The sequence below is a fragment of the Mesoplodon mirus genome, assembly GCF_964341445.2.
Source record: "Mesoplodon mirus genome assembly, chromosome: 14".
NCBI classification, from domain to species: domain Eukaryota; kingdom Metazoa; phylum Chordata; class Mammalia; order Artiodactyla; family Ziphiidae; genus Mesoplodon; species Mesoplodon mirus.
The window spans coordinates 84,129,106-84,137,611 of NC_138990.1; positions in this window are offsets into that span (position 1 = coordinate 84,129,106).

The window sequence follows — 8,506 nt, forward strand, 5'->3', positions numbered from 1 at the left end:
GCTTAACAAAAAGTTTGGTTATTTGTCTTTCTCTTTCTGACTTCCTTCACTCTGTATGACAGACTCTAGGTCCATCCACCTCTACTAGAGAATGGACTTGAGGATATGGGGAGGGGGAAGGGTAAGCTGTGACAAAGCGAGAGAGAGGCATGGACATATATACACTACCAAACATAAGGTAGATAGCTAGTGGGAAGCAGCCGCAGAGCACAGGGAGATCAGCTCGGTGCTTTGTGACCACCTGGAGGGGTGGGATAGGGAGGGTGGGAGGGAGGGAGACGCAAGAGGGGAGAGAGATGGGAACATATGTATATGTATAACTGATTCACTTTGTTATAAAGCAGAAACTAACACACCATTGTAAAGCAATTATACTCCAATAAAGATGTAAAAAAATAAAGTTTGGTTAACAAGTGTCTTATTCTGACTGATCGATAAAGGACAAAAAGTTCAGCTAACGGTTTATAAAGCAAAGAATAGGAATTTGGAGGCTGTGTGTGCCCTGTCATAAGTAAACAAGGAAGACATCTGCAGCTTTTACAAAAGTCTCATAGGGAAGGGTGGTTCCTTGCAGTGAGCTGTTTTGGAACACAAAGGGTGTGAGGATATCTTAATCTTCACTGTTTTCTGGGATCACTGGGCTCAGGTTAAAATCCACATTGTCCAGGAAGCAGGTTTAAAAGTCAAGTAAATTGTCTAAGGTCACACAGCTAAAACAGTGGAAAGGAGACTCAAATAAGATCTGATAGACTCCAAAACCTACACATTTTATTCTACTCCTATTGGCCTCTCTAGTCTAAAATTGTGAAAGTGGGCTTATCAGTTGTCCCATCTGCCGGGGTGGTGGGGGTGTGGCGTGACAGCTGTGGTAAGTGTGGATTCACTGCTATTACATTTTTAACAAAATGTGGGGGCTTCCCTGGCGGCGTAGAGGTTAAGAATCCGCCTGCCAGTGCAGGGGACATAGGTTCGAACCCTGGTCTGGGAAGATCCCACATGCCATGGAACAGCTAAGCCCATGCGCTGCAACTACTGAGCCCGCGCGCCTAGAGCCTGTGCTCTGCAACAAGAGAAGTTACTGCAATGAGAAGCCCACGCACCGCAACGAAGAGTAGCCCCTGCTTGCCGCAACTAGAGAAAGCCCGCACACAGCAACAAAAACCGAACGTAGCCAAAAATAAATAAATTAAAAAAAAAAAAAGTGTACTCAGAAAACTGTAAGCCGCTAATGAAAGAAATTGAAGACCGCACAAACAGATGGAAAGATACATGGTTTTCTTGGGTTGGAAGAATCAATATTGTTAAAATGACCATAGTACCCAAGGCAATCTACAAATTCAATGCAATTCCTATCAAATTACCAATGGCATTTTTCATAGAACTGGAACAAAAATTTAAAATTTGTATGGAAACACAAAAGACCTGGAGTAGCAAAAACAATCTTGAGAAAGAAGAATGAAGCTGGAGGAATCACGCTCCCTGACTTCAGACTACACAGTAAGTCCCCTACATACGAAACTTCCAGTTGTGAACTTTCAAAGATGCGAACATGCATCTGGTCCAGCAAGGAACCAGAACCTGTGCCATCAACATCAGGCGTGAGTGAAATTGCAGCTTGCCCTCCGTCTCCTATTGCTGACGATCCCTCAGCTCTACCATCTCCCACCTCCTCTCCCTCCTCCAGTCAGTAACTCTTCTTTCCTGTTCTCTCAATGCCAGCCCCTGTATGCCAGCTGTTGTACTGTACTACTGTACTTTTCAGGGTACTGTACTGTAATATTAAAAATGTTTTCTTTATTTTTTGTGTTTGTGTTTTATGTATTATTTGTGTGAAAAGTATTATAAACCTATCATAGTACAGTACTAAATAGCCAATTGTGTTAGTTGGGTACCTAGGCTAACTTTGTTGGACTTAGGAACAAACTGGAATGGAACTTATTCATTTGTAGGGGACTTACTGTATTACAAAGCCACAGTAATGAAAACAGTATGGTACTGGCACAAAAACAGAAATATAGATCAATAGAACTGGATAGAAAGCCCAGAGATAAACCCACACACCTATAGTCAATTAATCTATGACAAAGGAAACAAGAATATACAATGGAGAAAAGTGAGTCTCTTTAACAAGTGGTGCCGGGAAAACTGGACATATAGGCAGAACACTCTTTGACATAAATTGCAGCAATATTTTTTTAGATCCATCTCCTAGAGTAATGGAAACAAAAGCAAAAATAAATAAAAGGGACCTAATTAAACTTAAAAGCTTTTGCACAACAAAGGAAACCATAAACAAAACAAAAAGACAACCTACAGAATGGGAGAAAATATTTGCAAATGATGTGACTGACAAGGGCTTAATTTCCAAAATATATAAACAGTTTATACAGCTCAATATCAAAAAAACAAACAACCCAATCAAAAAATGGGCAGAAGATCTAAATAGACTTTTCTCCAAAAAAGACATACAGATGGCCAACAGGCACAGGGAAAGATGCTCAACACCACTAATTATTAGAGAAATGCAAATCAAAGCTACAGTGAGGTACCACCACACACTGGTCAGAATATCCATCAACCAAAAGTCTCTAAATAATAAATTCTGGAGAGGGTGTGGAGAAAAGGGAACCCTCCTACCCTGTTAGGAATGTAAATTGGTGCAACCACTATGGAGAACAGTATGAAGTGTCCTTAAAAAACTAAAAATAGTGTTACCGTATGATCCAGCAATCCCACTCCTGTGCATATATCCAGAAAAGATGAAAACTCTCATTCAAAAAGATACATGCTCCCCAATGTTCACTGCAGCACTGTTATCAATAGCCAAGACATGGAAGCAACCTAAATGTCCATTGACAGATGAATGGATAAAGATGTGGTATATATATGCAGTGGAATATTACTCAGTCTCAAAAAGAATGAAATAATGCCATTTGCAGCAACATGGATGGACCTAGAGATTATCATACTAAGTGAAGTAAGTCGGACAAAGACAAATATCATATGATATCACTTACATGTGGAATCTAAAAACATGATACAAATGAATTTATTTAGAAAACATTTCTAAATGTTTTCACAGACATAGAAAAGCAAACTTATGGTTATCAAAAGGGAAATGAGGGAGGGATAAATTGGGAATATGGGATTAACATATACACACTACTATATATAAAATAGATAAACAACAAGGACCTACTGTATAGCACAGGGAACTAAATTCAATATCTTATAATAACTTATAATGAAAAAGAAGCTGAAAAAGAATATGCATATGTATACATATATATGTGTGTGTATATATATACATATATATATATACACATACATATGTACATATATAAAACTGAATTACTTTGCTGTACACCTGAAACTTTGTAAACCGACTATACCTCAATTAAAAAAATATAATCACAGGGCTTCCCTGGTGGTGCAGTGGTTGAGAGTCTGCCTGCCGATGCAGGGGACATGGGTTCGTGCCCCGGTCCGGGAAGATCCCACATGCCGCGGAGCGGCTAGGCCCGTGAGCCATGGCCGCTGAGCCTGCACGTCCGGAGCCTGTGCTCCGCAACGGGAGAGGCCACAGCAGTGAAAGGCCCGCGTACCGCAAAAAAAAAAAAAAAAAAAAAAAAAAAAAAAATCACAAAAAAGGTTTATGAAACACCATTTTAATATTCATTGTGATGTTAGAATTTAGATAAATTCTTTTATTAAAGTCTTTATTTCTTTCCCTTTCCCCCTAACATTTTGTTTCCAAAAAAATTTTAAACAGAATCCAGAGCATCTACAATACAGCATCTATACTATTACATCATAATCCACAGCATTCAAAAATTACCAGACATGCAAAAAAACAAAAACAAAAACAAAACTCACCCCAGAAAAAATATGGTCCATGTACTAAAAAACGTTAGATTTAGCAAAGACTGTAAAGTAGTTATTATAAATGTATTCAAAGATCAAAGCAAAACCTTTTAAACTTACAGATAACGTTGAAAGAATAGGTTGATGAGCACCTACCTATATATCCTTCTCCTAGATTCACTAATTGTTAATATTCCTCTACAATTGCTTTCTCTTTCTATACACATATTCTGTCTTCTGAAGCATTTGAAGTACATTTCAGAGGATACAATTCTTTCCCCCTTAAATCCTTCAGGATGTACCTCCAAGAACGAGGGCCTTGTCTTACATAACACAATGCCATTATCACACCCAAGACACTTAACATGACCCAATGGTATCATCTAACATGAGATCACATTCACATTTCCCTCATTGTCCTCATACTGTACTTTGTGGCCGGGTTGTTGTTGTTTTCCCTTTCTCCAGCCAGAATCCAATGAAGGATCACATATTGCATGTGTCATGTCTCTTTGGTATCCTGTGATCTAAAACAGTCTCTTACCTTTTCTTGCTTTTTATGACAATGAGATTTTTGAAGACTTCCAAGTTTGTTGTTGTCCTGTAGAATGTGCAGGATTTGTCTGATTGTGCCTGCATGATTAGATTCAGGTTAAACATTTTGGGCAAAAATTCTATATAGGTGATGCTGTGTACTTCTGCTATTATACCTTAATCTTACAAATGTGACTCTATACTCATTTTCTTCTATTTTTATCCCTAACTGCTTTTCTTTCTTCTTTCTTGGAGAAGAAGCTCATCCAGCCCTTCTCCTTTAGGACTGCTCTTTCATCTTCCCTCTGAAGATATATTTTTCAAACTGTGGGTCATAACTCACCAGTGTGTAGTGAAATACATTTAGGGAATTGTAACTAGCACTTTAAAGAACAAAATAGAATAGACTTAGAATGAAAGAGAAAATATCCAAATGCATGGCATGTAGTAAGGGTTAACAGGACTGTTTATTTATTTATTTATTTTTAACATCTTTATTGGAGTATAATTGCTTTACAATGGTGTGATAGTTTCTGCTTTATAACAAAGTGAATCAGCTATACATATACATATATCCCCATATCTCCTCCCTCTTGCGTCTCCCTCCCACCCTCCCTATCCCACCCCTCTAGGTGGTCACAAAGCACCGACCTGATGTCCCTGTGCTATGCAGCTGCTTCCCACTAGCTGTCTATTTTACGTTTGGTAGTGTATATATGTCCATGACACTCTCTCACTTCATCCCAGCTTACCCTTCCCCCTCCCCGTGAACAAGACTGTTTTATGAACGCTTTTATTTCTTTTATGTACATATATGCATGGGTGTAAAGATAAAACTCATATTATTTACCAGGGTAACGGTCAAAAGAGCTTGGAAACTGCTGCGTTGAGGTGTTGTGTAGGGCACAGATCTAGGTTCTGTTGAAAACACAGGTCTGCAGATCCAATCTTGGGCTGAGCATCAATGCCTTCTGTATTCTCCACTTAGCTCTGACAATCTATCTTTTGATGAATCCACTGATAGAGCACTCCCCTCTTCTCTTGCTTCCCTCTCCTTTCTCACAGTTGTGGACAGTACTGATACCTCTCAGGGGTAGCAGGCCATGGTTTACTGTCTTTGAGGTATGAGGTAAGTAATTATTGTTGTTGGGCATCTTGTATTTCCCTCTCTCCCACTCATTACTGCGGTTGTCATGGCCAAAACAACAATGATAACGATCATTTGTGGAGCCTGCTGTGGGCCAGGCTTTGGGGGCAGAAGTGCTAGGAGCCCCCCTAAGAAGACCTCTTGTGGGGCAGTTTTCGGCATAGCCTGAAGGAGGAGGCCTGAGGCCGTTCAGACGTGTCCTCAACCCAACGAGCTCTGGTTCTCATGACAATGAAGGGAAGTTTGGTTGAAATCTTTGGGTCTGTGCCGGTCTTACGCCTTCCGTTCTCTAGGACTCAGTTGCTTGATCTATAACATGATCAGGATTGGATTAGACCATCTCTATGGTTCTCATCAACTTTACTCCCTGTGACACCCTTTACCAAGCGGCGAAGAGTCTCTTGCTAATTGGGAAACATACCTGGCAGCCAACTTTTGAAGAGTAAGAGTGGAGGAGAGATCCGTTCCGAGGCCTTGTCAGGACTGAGCGGAGACAGGCGGTGCAAACAGTGGGCAGTTAGAGGGCAGAATGATGGCACTAAGCTCCCAAGAAGACCAGGGGTAGAAGTTGTAAGAGAGAATTCAGGGAGTTACCAAAGACTGACTTCATCTACTCTAAACACTGAACACTTTAGCTACTGTAAACACCAGGTAGTGCAAATATTAAAAATATACCTGAGTTCAACAAGAAGAGTGATGCAAGTAGGCTAGATACAGTTTCTCTTGGGGATATTAGAATGTCAGTGAACCTCACAAAAAAGTCTAGGCATCTCAGGTCGGAGGGCAGGGCAAACACAAGAAGCTCATTCTTCATCTGACCTCGGACCGCCGTGAGTCATGGAATCCTGGAGAAATGGAAAGGTTGCCTTCAGCTTTTAAAAACAAGATCTGCGTGCTTACTTGTGTCATGACATCAACATAACTCAGGGGGTGCAGGAGAGTGACGGGCTGGGAAGGGGGGTTGCCATTCAGGAGGTCAGTGCTGAGGGGGGTGAGAGAGGCTGAAGGAAGGAAGGGAGGAGCTGTCATCCTACCAGAAGCTCCCCTGGGCTTTGGGGCTTCCAGCTGCAGCCTGTGGCTTCTGGCCAGGGACCCAAGGCTGGCAGACAGTACCCTCGGATTCCAGCTAAACTCTTAGCAGACTTGCCCCATCTGAATACCAGAGAGATGGGATACATTTATTTTCCCGACACGAAGTGACGTTGGTAATAAAGAGAAAGATAATCAGCAGGACTTTCCTCCCTGTTAGAAGCATAGAGAATTGCTTAGCAAGGGGTCAGGTGGGCACATTCTTACTGGAAGGGCAAGAGATGGGAAGAATGCCCTTGGCTCACCTGTGCTAGCCTGAGAGGACCTCAAGCTACCCAGGGCCGAGCTGTGCATCCCTCTCTGGAATGAGGTGTGGGGCATGATCAAGGCTCTACACAGGGAAAATAAGGCTAAAATGTGTTTGACAGGCAGACTTGAAGGAGATAAGATATTACACCTGGATGACCACACAAGGGTGGGCTGTGTATGTGTGGTGTGCAGTGGGAAAGGGAAAAAGAAGGAACTGGCCGGTAGGTATTCAAAGAGTAACCTGGAATACAAGCAGGTTGTCTGTACATGTGCTTTGAGTGTATTTTAGCAACAGATTTCTCATACCTTTTTGTCTCGCATCACTACCCCACTGGAGTAGCCATATCCTGATGGCATCTTGGGCCCCCTGTAACCTGGGGATGTGGACATCAAGTGGAGTGGTCATCCCTTCTGTGGAAATAAATGAATAACAACTGACTGAGAAAAGCAAAGGCTTAGAAATTGATCAAGTCCTGCTCATTTCGGGCTGATTGTGAGAAAAGTTATTGCTTAGCTTCCACGATTGTCACTAGAGATAGCAATATGGCTTTCCACAAATCTGACTTCCAGCAGGCTGGCTTCCTGGGTTCTTTATTGGTGATAAGGGGGCTCGTTTCCTGGACAGGTAGCTGCAGGTTGTGGGTCAGAGTCCTATTCTTAGGTCTGACGATTGTCCATTCATTTTAGATTTTAAATTTTACTTTATTAAAATCTTGGCAATAGTCCATTGATAGGGTCAGTCTCTCAGAACTATTCTGACAGGGCAGAGAAGGAGCTGCAGGGTAGGCCTCTTTCCCCAAGTCAGTTTTTCCCTCTGGAGAAGAGAGTGGTTGAGTTTTCTGGGCCCGTGGCAGCGTTCTCTGCTCAGCTTGTGTGATGTGAAGAAGGAGGCTGGGAAGACTGCCTGGAAGAAAGGAGCTTGGCAAAATAAAGCCTAATTGGCTTTGTTCAAGCTTTTTAAAGGAGATGGTGTTTTATCCATGCTTTGATGTTCAACAGTGCTAGTAACTTCCTTGTTTTGCTAAACATTAGGTGAAATCAAATGAAAATCCTGAACTTTTTTTTTTTTTTTTTAGCGGTACACGGACCTCTCACTGCTGTGGCCTCTCCCGTTGCGGAGCACAGGCTCCGGACGCGCAGGTTCAGCGGCCATGGCTCACGGGCCCAGCCGCTCCACGGCATGTGGGATCTTCCCAGACCGGGGCACGGACCCGTGTCCCCTGCATCGGCAGGCGGACTCTCAACCACTGTGCCACCAGGGAAGCCCGAGAATCCTGAACTTTTGCTTCTGGAAGTGGGACTCTCGGGCTAATGAAGGGACTGTGCCCAGGAGACAGTGGCACAAGTCAGCACGGAGCATCTTTCCTCCTATTCAGTCCCACCTGTCCTCCAAAGCCCAGACTAAGTCCCACCTCTCCAGAGAGAGAGGCCTTCCTCGAATACTCCCACTCACAACAAACTTCCCCACTTCTCTGAATTTCTATAGCCCTTGTTGGAATGATTTCTTCCAGCTCTTCATCCCACTCAGCTTTACATGGTTACCTGACTATGAACCTGGGGGGCAGAAATCACATCTTATTTTCAGTCTAGATTGGAACCTAGGAAAACCCTGCACATATTGGG